Below are 14473 nucleotides of genomic sequence, written 5' to 3'. Positions count from 1 at the left end.
ATACATAAAACAGAGGAGCAAAGCCATATAATGAGATTAGAACTATAGATTTCTAGAAATCTGGTGTGAGTTGATTCTAGCATTTCCCAAGTTTTTTAATCTACTTAATGAAGAGTAATATGAATTTAATTCATTCATAAAGAGAAAATAAGGCTTTTAACCACTCCACTTACTGTAGCGAATGTGGTATTTTGCTAAAAGTATGACTACATTTATGGCATCAGAGAAATCCGAACTTATGTTTTCCACATAAAGTAAAATGGTATCAAAAGAAAGAATGTTAAGTTTGAGATTAATCCAGTTTCTAGTGTCCATGCAAAAACTTTGTTAATATTGACGTGAAAAAACAAATGCTCCTGGGATTCATCTTCTGACTTACATGACTCCAAATCAAGTTTAAATCCAAGAAACATGGCTACAGGATACATCTTATTTATTATTTTGAAATGAGTCTCTTTTACTTTAGAAGATATGGGCCATTTGACAAGCCACTGTGGTTTTATAATTTGTATTAGGATGTTTCTTGAAAGAATCTCTATATATATATTTTGTCTCATACCATCAGTGATAATCTTGTTATTACACTTGAAGTCATTCACTTTTAACAAGGGCATCGAAACAGTCAACTGAATATAAAATGACATTTTTGATTAATTGAATCAATGCTAAAGGAATCACTTTGCAGAGTTTCTTAAAATCTTTATAATTATCATATCAGATCATATTTTTCAACAAAGGATGAGAAAGTTAAAATATCATGACAATCTTTTTCATAACAATCTTTTGTAAATATTGACTTCCTACCAACTGTGCCCTATTATTCCTTGACCACGGTCTTCATCCATGTGAAATTTCAAACCCGCTAAAATATTCAAGGACCTTCAAGGACGGCTGTCTTTTATGCTTGTTTTCAAAAACTTTCCAGGGCCTTGAACTTATTTTTTCAGATTCACAAACTTTCAAGGATTTCAAGGACCCGTGGGAACCCTGCCATAGACAGACCCAGCAGCATGAGGGGGCAGTGACACCTTGTTCAGGAGTTATCTGACAGAGTTTATCAAATAAGTGTTAATCAAACTAAATGACTCCCACAAAGATGTTATTAAACAAGATGTCATTTGGCTAGAGAAAGACAGCGGCATGTCATGGTGCAAGATGCACACGGTGAGTGTTATTTATTCAGTGTTACTGAAAAGGTTTAATTATGTGAAATGCATTATGCACAGTAAAACACCCTTGGAGGGACTGAATAGCAAATGTCTTGAGGTGATTAGCACAGTTAATGTTAGCATACCTAACGTAGCTAAAATAAACTGGTAGCGATAGCGATTAAAAGAAATTCATAATTATATTGAAACAATATTGGTCTTCAAACTAAGACCTTCTGTTTTATATGCTAGGATCTAGTTCCAGTTTTAAATGGTGCAGCAGTAATTGGCGCCAGAATGGAACAGCACCGCAGTTTATAGTGGAACGGGGAAAAACGAAATTGGTGAATGTCATTTTCTGAAAACTTTACCAGCATGAAAAGGATACCGATAGCCTAAACCACAGTGTTCTCCCCAGAGATGGAAAGCAATATTTCTGGACCTTTAGGGACTGATCTCCTAAATAGGTAGAAGCCCCCTGATGTTATGGGGTGAGCAGGTCTTGAAGAGCCCCCATGAGGTGTGAGGGATCCCCTTATGAGACTAGTTGTGTTGACTAGTATGTAGCAATTGACTTCTGGTTAGTGTATCTTTTATTTGGATTATGTCACGGGTTTTGCGCTGGTTTACTTTATTCATTAAATTCTATATTTTCAATGAGACCGGTGTGATCACGTTCTCCTTTTATTTGTGCTCCATTGCTGGTCAGATCTGAGCTTAATTTCTACAATGGTTTTAATATTCAAAGTGCATACAGTGTTGGAGATGAATATTTGTACATTGTACGTTCTTTCACAATGTTTTAGTTCAACTCTGAAGGACCTCAAGAGGAAAAAAGCAAAAAATGTTTGGGAATATATTCTTCTAATTTTAGAAGGAGTGAAACTAACACTACTGAAATAAATACCTTATTTTCCGGACTATAAGCCGCTAATTTTTTCCCCACGATTTGAACTATGCGGCTTATAATGAGGTGCAGCTTTTCTGTAGACTTTTCTTCACCCGTCAGGGGGCGGAGCAGAAAGTTAATGGTAGGTGGTAGGTCAAATTGAAAATCAAAAAAGAAAGTGCTCATTTTAATTTAGCACATGCAAGCAGCAGGCACAGTGATTATAACTTGGTTCATTGAGCTCTCTAGTTTTATCCTAACTAGATATTTAGACAGTATTACTGCTGTAATACTGCAAAGTCATGGTCAGAGGTGAACTTTGGTATAGCCCGTGTGTATTTTATTTAAGATAATTAACACCCTTGAGCCACTGTGGCTTTGGACATAGATAATGCCATGCCGTTTGCTGTGATGGATAATTAAAGTCTAGCTCTTATTAATGCATAGAAACGTAAATAGACAATATAATCTGTATCGTCTTTATGTGCGGATAAATGAGGGGAGTCGGAATTGGGCACAACACCGGCTGAAAGCCAAATCTGTCGCACGGGAAATGCTACAGGCACCGTTCGGAAACCGATCAGTTCGGTTATATGTATTCAGTTCAGTAGATATATATGGCTTTTACAACAGCTTATACAACATTTTGCATTTTTTTTTTTAAACTGTAGGTGCGCTTATATTTAGGTGCGCTCTATAGTCCAGAAAATATGGTAGTTAAAAAATAAAATCAATCAATCAAAGAAATGTTATTTTAAAAAATCCCATAGTGTTACTTTATCTGTTTTTTTTATTACATATCAAGCTTCATGGAGTATCAATAAGTAAAGATTCATTTTGAAGAAATTTGAAGGTCTTCACCCTCTCCACCTCAGTCTCACCAATGTAAAGAGGTGCATGGATCTCCTTTCTCCTCGGGTCAACAATCATGTCCCTAACAAGCCCTAGGAGATTATCGTTTATCCAAGGAGGAGAAGGGAGCTGCACGTACCACTCTACATTGGTAAAACTGAGGTGGAGATGGTGAAGAACTAAATTCCTCTGGGTTTACATCAGTGAGGATGTAACTTGGTCTCATAATACCCAGAAAATCATCAGGAAGTTCCAGCAGTGATTGTACTTTCTGAGGAGGCTGAGAAAATTTGGCATGCCAGCCAAAATTCTCAGCAGCTTCTACAGATGCATGGTTGAGAGCGCACTGACCAGCTCCATCACAGTCTGGTTTGGAAACTCTACTGCTGAGGACAGGAAGGCCCTTCAGCAGATGATCAAAATAGCACAATCAATCTCGGGAGCAGCCTTCCCCCAACTACAGGACATTCACCAGAGCAGGACCATTAAGAGGGCCATCAACATCATCAAAGACAATACACACTCCCAACACAGCCTATTCACACTCCTACCATCAGACAGATGCTACAGGAGTGTGAAATACAGGACAACCAGTCTCAGGAACAGCTTCTACCCCCCAAGCCATCAGGCTTTTGAAAGACTCATCCATCATGAGCCAGACTCACTGAACCCCCACCACACACACACACACACACACACCCCAGTCAACACATCCCATTCAACATGTATTTACTGTCCATTTATTTATTTATTTGGATCTCCCTATGGGTATTATGCTTCTTATCCTGTGTTTTACCCCTGGTTTTAACACTTCAAGCAATGATTTTATTTCTCTTACTCTATGTGGTATGAACTCCATTTTGTATGCCCCGCCCCCTGAAACACAGGTCTTGGAACAGAGAATGCACAATGATCTCTCTCACTTTCTTGAAATTATCCCTTGAAGTGCAACAGCTCGGTGGCAGAAATGGACTTTCCATCTCAAAAGACTATGAAAAATCACTTGGAGTGGATGGGCTGGTGCTAGAAATGTTAAACTTGTTGGAAATACATGTATGCACTGAAACATTGTGTTGGAAATGTATGAACCCATCGTTGTGAAACAAAACACTGAAAACATACAAAAAAAAAAACAGTTTACCCCCGCTTTCATGTAGTGTACCGGGATACTGCTTTTCCCGATCTTTTGCTGTTATTTTCGTCGGCAAGTGTGAAACGTTCACCTCGCTCAGTAAGTAAGGCAGAAGTTTGTCGACGTCACATCAAGATGACATCAGTGATTGGTCAAATTTGCGGGAAAGTTGCCGTGATTGGCTGAAGTTGCAACACCGCCCTGAATTCATGGAATTTACTTGAATTTGCGTTGAAGTTGCAAATCACAACATCGCGAAATTCTGGAGGGTCTGTTCTTTAGGTCTCCTTCACCTAAAACTTTAGCAGGGATTGTACAGAAAATGATCAAATCAGGTATATAACTTATATGAACTAGAATCAGGGATGAAAATTAAAATACCCTACTGCTACAAATATGCCTAATTGGCATATTATATTATTTATTAGTATTATTCTAGTATTACTATTATTAATATTAGGATATTATTTATATCTAGGTTATAGCTTGTCTTCATTTTTTTTCTACGTGTCTGTATTAATTTTAAACATTTCATGTTATTCATGCAAATAGAATAACCTGCTCTTTGTGCGTCGGGAAACTTGCTCATTGTCAACCAAAGTATGACGATCTACCGAAGTATGACGTTCTACCGAAGTATGACGTTCAACTTCAGCGAAAGCATTAATTTTGCAGTGCAAAGGCTACAAAATAAAATTTACACAAAGGTGTTTGTAAACACGTTTATTAAAAGTTGAACAAGAAAACGAAGTGACAGAGCTTATGAATGGCTATGGCATTTACCTTTTTTTGAAAAAGCAAAAAGCTTTAAAATAAATCATGGATTTCACTATATCACAGTAGAACAACAAATGAAGGAAAGAATAATGAATGAAAATATAATAAGAGCAAGAAAAATATAAAACAAACAGAAAGCATGACTTCCCGAAATGCGCTAAACTGTAATAACTAGTGTTGTCACGATACTAAGAATTACAACTTCGATACGATACTTTAAAAAGTATTGAAATTCGAAACCATTTTCGATACCAAAGTCAGATACTGTGCTCATTTCCGTTTTAAAGCCTTTTTATTTTTTTTTATAAACAAACGAATATTGTATTTTGTTTCACAAATGTCAAATAAAAGGTATAGTCCCTACCACATTAAAACAGAAAAATAAATAATTGCTCATTAATATAAATTAACATAAATAATAGTGCACTTGAATTCACATTTAGAAGTCAAGTGCAAAGGCTAGTGAAAAAAGTGTATTTTAAGTATACTTTAAACAACTTTAAGTAACCAAGTCTTTATGTAACAAAAACTTCAGTATTAGAGTAGAGTTCAATATTCATAGATGATTGATCCGTTGTAGTACGATCACTTTTTTTTCCTCCCTGTATGCTGTCGCACTTATGGCTCTTAAACCAAGAATATGACAAACATTTGCTAGGATACCATAATCGGACACAATTTTGTATGCTATAATACTAGAAATGGGAATAATCACCAACCTCTTGGAATTATTTGTACAAATCTGCATGCCTTCAGGTGTTTGGCCAGATTCGTTGTATTAAGCTAGGTTTATACTTTCGCGAGTCCGCACCCCTCACGCGACTCTGCTCGAACCGCTTGTTCGAAACAATATGTGGTAGTATAAAGAAACACCCCTCAAAAACAGGGGAAGGAACATTTACCTGACCAATTTTAATGTTGCTTTGTGTTTCAGGTTTGAAAAGTGCTGGAATTTAGTTTAAAGTGCTTGAAAATGCTTGAAACAAATAGCTGTCTGACTGAACGGTTCTCCTGTATTACGTTAACAAATATGAGCCTCTTGTAATTCCAGGACGAAACATGAGAGAACGTGAAGACGTTAAGATTGGGCATTTTGAAAATAAACAACCATTAAATAATGTGATAAAGTATATGAGCATATGTATAAATATTTAACTAATGTTTAACGTGCTGGGAAATATTGAAAGGGACATTGAAAGTGACGTACAAATGCTTTAATTCCACCTTGTAAATGTGTATGAACCCTGCAAACACGACTTTGTTCATTGCGTTGCGGCGCACGTTAAGTTACAAAATTCAAGGTGCACAACCTCGCCAATCGACAGCGTGCGAGGTCACCGCGATTATGTCAAGTATATAAACCAGGTTTTAGCGCCCTTCGTTGAAATGTTCCAAAAGCACCGCTTGCAAACTGGCTTGTTCATGTCCTTCGGTTTTCCAAGTATTTCCACACAGCACTTCTGCTGCTTTCCTTGCTTATTAAGACGGGCTGCAAACACACTGCGTTTGCTTTAGCTGCCATTTTAGCATTACAACCTGTTCTGTGCATTACGGCAGCTTGGTTGGGTCAAACGAAAGCGCATTTTATGTAAAAAGAATCGATTAGCTCCTTTGGTTGGTACAGCTTTAGAGCACCGTTTGCAGACCGGCCTCAGCGCAATGAACAAAGTCACTTTCACAGTTCAATATTTCCCAGCACAATAAACTTAATTATGTTAAATATTTATACATATACTCGTAATGACTGGAAATAATTTGCTTTTAATCACATTATTTAATGGTGGTTTCTTTTCAAAACACCCAATCTTAACGTCTTCACGTTCTCTCATGTTTCGTCCTGGAATTACAAGAGGCTCGTATTTGTTAACGTAATACAAGAGAACTGTTCAGTCAGACAGCTATTTGTTGTGAAACTAAGTAGTTACAATTTCAAGCATTTTCAAGTACTTTAGCCTAAATTCCAGCACTTTTCAAACCTGAAATACAAAGCAACATTAGTTAGTCATAAATGTTCCTTCCCCTGTTTTTGAGGGGTGTTTCTTTATACTACCACATATTCTTTCGGAGAACACTGCGTGGAATGTATAAACGCTTCCACCGTTCACGCGAGGTGGGCGGAATCACGCGCTACGGTCACTCCCGAAAGTATAAACCAGGCTTTATTCTGCAGAGAGGAGGCACACGCGCACACTGCCCCTGTGTGGCACTCTTTGGAAATACTGCTCTTAAAAAAAAAAAAAAAAAAAGAGAGGTCGAGCACCTCTCGAATTTTGTAACTTCGCGCGCGCCGCGTTTCAGCGCAATGAACAAAGTCATGTTTCATACACCTATACAAGGTGTAATTAAAGCACTTGTACGTCACTTTCAAGGTCCATTTCAATATTTCCCAGCACGTTAAACTTAATCAAGTTAAATATTTATACATATACTCAATTATTCGAAATAATTCGCTTTTTTATCACATAATTTAATGGTTGTTTATTTTCAAAACGCCAAATCTTAACGTCTTCACGTTCTCTCATGTTTCGTCCTGGAATTACAAGAGGCTCGTATTTGTAATACAAGAGAACTGTTCAGTCAGATAGCTATTTGTTGTGAAACGAAGTAGTTACAATTTCAAGCATTTTCAAGTACTTTAGCCTAAATTCCAGCACTTTTCAAACCTGGAACACAAAGTAACATTAAAATTCGCTTTGTGTTGAACTCTCAACTTTAATAGTGAAGGATTTGCGTCCGTATTCAGTCGTTGAGAACCAGGGCTTTCGCGCCCTGCTGCACACATTGGAGCCGAGATAATATCTCCTAGACGGGACGCTGTATTTTTCAATGTTTAGTCTGAAGTCTTGGAATCTTTATTTTTATATAAGGAAGGCATTTAAGGTATTAGCTATTCAAAATATGCTGAAGTGTACAAGCATTATTTTTTAATTAGAGCTGATTGCACAGAATTCTGAACGTGTGTATGAAAAGTTGTTTGTGATTTTGGTAAATTTCTGATTTTGTCTGAGGAGTTCTATTCCCAGGATATTGTTTTAAGTCAGCTGCTAGCACATAATTCTACTCGTGTGGACGCTGTGGTTTTGATACCACATATTTGTTTGTACATAATGTTGGTTAAGAATTGGCATTTGCCGAAATCTGTTAATTTACTGCAAACATGCTGCTACAGGTGCACTTTTTCAGTGTGTATTTCTTTGTTCAGTTCTCTGGAATGTGTGGCCTTGTACTTGCCATATTGCTTTCATTTGATTAAATTTAAAATAAAATGGGAGTTTTAAAATGGAAATAAAATAAATTAAAAAAAAGTTAATTCATCATGGATTGCTACTACCAAGATGCATTGATAATCGTTTTATAATCAAATCGCAGACCTCTGAATCGTAATCGAATCGTAGAGTACTTGGAGATTCCCACCCCTAGTGACCACACTACCTGCGGTGCTGAAAACTCATTCTGAGGGCATGCTGGTAGCACATATGCAAAGATATTTTCATGCGATTTTTGCCATTAGCGGAAACCTGCTATGGTTATTTTTCCATCATATCAGTGGATCCTCTTCCCCGTCTATAGCACTTTCCTGCAGGTAGATGGCCATTTCTGCCTCAACTCTTTGCTAGTCTGTGAGCATTAATTCTCTGGTCCTCCTCTTCCCTAAAAGGCTCCCCAAAGACGCCTTCTTTTTGGGGGGCTTTTTTTGGGGTGCTTTCTCCCGCTTCCTCTTCTCCGCTATGTGTCAGGCCTGTTGTTGCATTTAAGGGAATGATCTCTGCCACGACGTCTTCAATCAGCTCAGATTTTGTAGAGCGAAGTGCAGGGAGGGTCATGTGGTTGCCTCTGTACCTGGGGTCAAGCAGTCTGGCTTTGTGCAGGGTCCTCTGGGTGGTGTCTTCATATCTGCACTCCATCTGCTCCAGAACAACACGCTTCAAGTTGGCTGTCAATTCAGAATCATCCTCGCATCTCTCAAACACACTTTCTAGATGCCCCAGCATGGGTACCAGGGAGGACACGGTGACAGTTTTCCCCAGAAAGAATATCTGTGAAATGGCTTCAGCGCCTTGCTCATGGATTCTAGAACACTTATGTTCTGCCATGTCAGCTGGGGCAGTGGTCGGTGGCTTTTGTCTTCAGCAAATACATGTTTGATGGCTTGCTCCAGCATTCTTTCCACCATTTGCTGTTTCGAGCCCCATCGCGTGGCACAATCCAGTCAGTAAAGACACAGGCTAGTTATCCACTTTAAGTCGGCCTAACAATGTGCTGCACATTAAATGATAAAATTGGCCAAACCTAGTGCTAATTATTTTAAAAGCTATATACAAATTGAAATGATAGTCTTAAGTTGTTAGAATTGTTTAAAATATTACCGTGATCAGTGAATGCTCAGGATGGTTCATTTCCATCTTCGCTTTCTGAAGCTCATTTCGCCGTAGCCAGCTGTGGGAAAACGCAGCATTGACAGCTCTGCAAACTGCAAATGCACGGTCTGTACTCGCCTTCTGTTGCACAAGGGAGTTGTTGATGGCAAAATTCAGGTTGTGGCCAAAGCAACTCAGCCATGGCCATTTGAGCTTCCAGATGGCAGCGACGATGTTTGCCCCATTGTCAGAGGTTATGCAGGTGATCTTTTTTTCTTGTATGTCCCACTCCGTGATTGTGTTGCGCAGAGCATCCTCCAAATTGTCCGCCGAGTGAGTCTCTGGCATGACGCTGGTTTGAAGCCATTTGGCATTCATACATTCTCCACTCTTGGTTGACAATGTGCGGTCACAAACATGTATGGCATCATGTTGCAGCTGGACCACATGTCAGTTGTGAAGGCCAAATATTCCACTTGACACAGCTGCGATGGCACTTCTCACCTCATTGAACAGATTGGTTACAGCTGTATTAGAAAAATATTTGCAGCCTTGCAACTCGTATTGCCTGTCAAATGTGTGTAGCATGGCCTTGAAAGTGGGTTTCCCCACCGTGTTGAACGATACCATTTCTTTGGCCAGGTAGCGAGTTACAACACCTGTCAGCTCCTTCCACCAGTCACTGTCAGTTTTATATTTAGTGCTTTTCGCAAACATCCCAGATATGGTCGGTTGCATTTTTTTGGCAAGCCCTGAATGCACAGACACTTTGATGGTTGCATATTCTTCAGGATGGTGAACATGCAGGTGATCACGTAGATCACGTTTTTTGCCTGTCCATCTGTGACATGGGCCACGGATTTGCAAATCTTGCAGACACATTTATTTATATCTTTTGGCAGCCAGCCACGCTCATCTGGTTCAAAACCAAAGAAATTCCAAATAGGCGAAGTGGTGCCTTTCTTTGCAACCAACTCCTGTGTCGTGGTAGGTTGCCTACTGTTGAAATGAAATGCGCCTCTAACAGAATTAAACTGACGCTTTTTATCATTAACATTCAAGCAGAATGGAAATGCAGCTTTTCATAACGCGCAGCACGCCAAAGCACAAGAGTAATTGTATTTGAAAAATAAAGTATATAGTTTAAAAATGTATTACCATTAAATTACCATTATTAGTACATTTTTTATGCTGGCCTAACTATTTATTTATTTAGTGTTACAATTAAGTAGGCTAAATACGTATCTATGGGATAGTGATTTTCTCAGGGCACGGGCCATTCAAAGGCAGTGGAAGGTTTTTTTTTCTCCTTACATGTTAAAGCCTGGGTAGAATTATCACTATATAGCTTGTTCCTCCTGCTTTAAAAACAGCCATAATTACACCATTGCTTAAAAAACCCCTCCCTTGATCCTGAAGTACTTGCAAATTATAGACCCATCTCCAATCTTCCTTTTCTTTCCAAAGTACTGGAAAAAGTTGTTGCAGCCCACCTCCAGGACCACCTTAAATATAACAACCTTCTTGAAAAATTTCAGTCTGGTTTTCGAGCTGCTCATAGCACCGAATCTGCTTTGGTTATAGTCACGAATGACCTACTGATGGCTGCGGATGCTGGTTCACCCTCCCTCCTTATCCTTCTCGACTTATCTGCTGCGTTTGATACCGTGAATCATAATATACTCCTAAATCGGCTACAGCACACAACTGGACTCAGACACTGTACTAACCTGGTTTCAATCATATCTCATAGGCAGAACACAGTGCATTTCCATTGGAAAGACTAGGTCCCGGACACATACCATGACCTGCGGTGTCCCCCAGGGGTCAGTTCTTGGCCCCGTTCTCTTCACTATATACTTGCTCCCACTTGGTGAAGTCATCAGTCACTATGGAATCTCTTTTCACTGCTATGCAGATGACATACAAATCTACTTATAAGTGGAAACAGTCATCTACAGCTCCCTCAACAACAAGCCCTTTAACATCACTAGCTGCATGTCTGGAGGAGATAAACATGTGGATGAAACAAAATTTCCTACAGTTAAATAGTAACAAAACCGAAGCCATATTGGTTGGTACCCAGCATCAAATCCAGTCGTCTCCCATAACCACCATCTCATTCTTCGGCCAAAATGTACCACTTTCCACAACAGTCATCAATCTTGGAGTAAGATTTGATCCCCTCCTCACCTTTGATTCACATATTAAACACCTTTGCAAGATTTCGTTTCATCACCTCAGAAACATCGCCAAATTACGTCCAACCCTCACCTGACCGGATGCTGAAAAACTGGTACACGCATTTGTTTCATCTAGACTGGACTATTGCAATGCCATCCTCATAGGGGAACACATCACCCCCATTCTCTGCTCCCTTCACTGGCTTCCCATCTCTGTTCGTATAGAATATAAAATCTCGCTCCTTACTTACCAGTGCATCTATGGCAACGCACCTTCTTACTTGAAGGATCTTCTCATCCCACCATCCTCATCACGTTCCCTCCGCTCATCAAATTCCAACCGCCTTCTTACTCCAAGAACTAAACTTAGCACCAGGTGACCGGGCATTTTGCTCTGTTGCCCCCCGTCTATGGAATGTCCTCCCTGACCACCTGAGGTCACCACAGACAATTAATTGTTTTAAAAAAGGACTCAAAACATTCCTTTTTAGCAGAACATATGATGTTTAAATAATTAACTACTGCCTCCTGTATTTATTGTCTTATTAGCTGTTGATGATTTTATGTGATGTGGCACTTTGAGATTTGTCTAGACAATAAAGTGCATTATACAGGGTTCCTACACCTTGGTTAACATCAAATTCAAGGACCTTTTAATGACTTTCCAGGACCAACTTCCTCAAATTCAAGGACTGCACCTGGCACCATTTACCTACTGTTACCCCTGAATATGTTGTCAAAAAACGATGTTAATTCAATGCAAATTCAAAAGACCGAATGCCATTTCAAGCCATGCATCCTGAAATGTTCTGTGCATGACATTAAGCGCTGATTAAACGAAAACTTAATTCACACTCAACATGACTGGCAATTTAGCAGTGGACCTGTGAGAAGGTGACATTCACATAAAGCGGCTACACATACGTTAACTACATACAGGAAACACTAGCTTTCGGTGCTGAACAAACAAATTTCTCTACAGGAGAATGACCAAACTTTTGCAAAGTAAAAGTCAGCATAGGCCCGGTAGAATCAATATAATTTTTAAACAGTAGACAAATAATAATAACAATAATACACATATGCATATACACATACAGTACATACATAAAACAGAGGAGCAAAGCCGTATAATGAGATTAGAACTATAGATTTCTAGAGAAATCTGGTGTGAGATTCTAGCATTTTCCAATTTTTTTAATCTACTTAATGAAGAGTAATATGAATTTAATTCATTCATAAAGAGAAAAGAAGGCTTTTAACCACTCCACTTACTGTAGTGAATGTGGTATTTTGCTAAAAGTACGACTACATTTATGCCATCAGAGAAATCCGAACTTATGTTTTCCGCATAAAGTAAAATGGTTTCAAAAGAAAGAATGCTAAGTTTGAGATTAATCGAGTTTAGTGTCCATGCAAAAACTTTGTGAATGTTGACATGAAAAAACAAATGCTCCTGGAATTCATCTTCTGACTTACAAAAGGTACATGAATCCACATAATGTTTAAATCTTCTTTCAAGAAACATGGCTACAGGATATATCTTATTTATTATTTTTGAAATGAGTCTCTTTTACTTTAGAAGATATGGGCAATTTGACAAGCCATTGTGGTTTTATAATTTGTATTAGGATGTTTCTTTAAATTATCTCTATTACATCTTTTGTCTCTTACCATGAGTGATAATCTTGTTAATACACTTGAAGTCAACTAAGTTAGTCATTCACTTTTAACATGGGCATCGAAACAGTCAACTCTGAATATAAAATTACATTTTTGATTAATTGAATTAATGCTAAAGGAATCACTTTGCAGACTTTCTTAAAATCTTTACAACTATCATATCAGATCATATTTTTTAACAAAGGATGAGAAATTAAAAACATTATGACAATCTTTTTCATAGCAATCTTTTGTAAATATACTGCGGTCTTAATTCATGTGAAATTTCAAACTCCCCAAAATATTCAAGGACCTTCAAGGACGGCTGTCTTTTATGCCTGTTTTCAAAAACTTTCCAGGGCCTTGAACTTATTTTTTCAGATTCACAAACTTTCAAGGATTTCAAGGACCCGTGGGAACCCTGATTATAAATAAAATGTATTATTATTATTATTATTATTATTATTATTATTATTATTATTGTCACGTTGAGGAACCCGGCCCCTCCCTTTTGGGCGTGTGTATTCGTAGTCCACGTGCCTTGTCTGCGTCAGCGGGACTCTGTGGTGATGGCTATGTCGTGTGAATAATGTGTCTCACCTGTGAATCGTCTCGTAATCACGTGGGGCTATGTGGTTTGTCTATTTAATGTGCGCTCGCGCAGTGTCCTGTGCTCGTCGTTGTCTAAAGTCTACACGTTGCTGTGTGAGAGTCTCCGTTATCTGTGCGCTATTGCGCAATCCGTGTCTGAATTAAAAGTGACGTCAGTCATAAAGGAAGGATTCTGTGTCTCGTCCTTCGCCGACCCACGAACGTCACAGAACGACGAGCCATTCGAGACACCAACAAAATGCCGGGCTACAAGGGCAAGCCGAAGAAGGGCAAGAAGCCCAGTAAGCGGCAACACCGCTCTTCACCTTCTCCCCCACGCCGCGAAGTTCCACCAACTCAGACGCAGCTCATGGAGGACCCGGAGTGCTCCTACCTGCTCTGCGCAGCTCGGGAGACCACTATTCCCGAGCTGAAGGAGGAGTACCACCGGACTGTGGTCCGAGTGTGGCGAGAGCGGCATCCCGCACCTTCCCGGGAGGGCTCGCCCATAAGAGTGAGCGTCCCGGAGTTCTACCAGGCATCGCCACCAGAGGGCAAGCTTGTAGAGGAAGAGGACCCCCCGACGCAGGAGCAGCTGGAGCAGGATCCCGTCTGCGCGTTCCAGCTGGCCGCAGCACGGAGGACGCAGGACCCCGAGTTGGCCAAGGAGCTCCGCGAGGGGGTGGTGCGGATTTGGCGTGAGCGCCAGCGACGCCCCCATCCAGCACGCGCCCTCTCGCCTCTGAGGGTGGACTCCTGCGTCTTCGGTGCTACGGAGTCCACCCCAGAGAGCGAATTCGGGGAGGGGGACTCCGAGGAGGAGTCAGAGGAGGAGGATTACCCTCCATCCATCTACTCTGCTCCCACCGTGACTATGTTGG

General features: G+C 39.7%; 1 protein-coding gene across 3 annotated transcripts in view; it reads right to left on the bottom strand.

Moving 5' to 3' along the window:
• Nucleotides 1-14473, bottom strand: part of rasa2 (RAS p21 protein activator 2) — a 103445-nt gene that overhangs the window by 61696 nt on the left and 27276 nt on the right. The window lies entirely within an intron of this gene.

Source organism: Brachyhypopomus gauderio, chromosome 2 (genome assembly GCF_052324685.1).
Source record: "Brachyhypopomus gauderio isolate BG-103 chromosome 2, BGAUD_0.2, whole genome shotgun sequence".
In the NCBI taxonomy this organism is placed as follows: Eukaryota; Metazoa; Chordata; class Actinopteri; order Gymnotiformes; family Hypopomidae; genus Brachyhypopomus; species Brachyhypopomus gauderio.
Note: the sequence above shows the minus strand (reverse complement) of the source record. Positions and strands in the feature narration are given on the sequence as shown.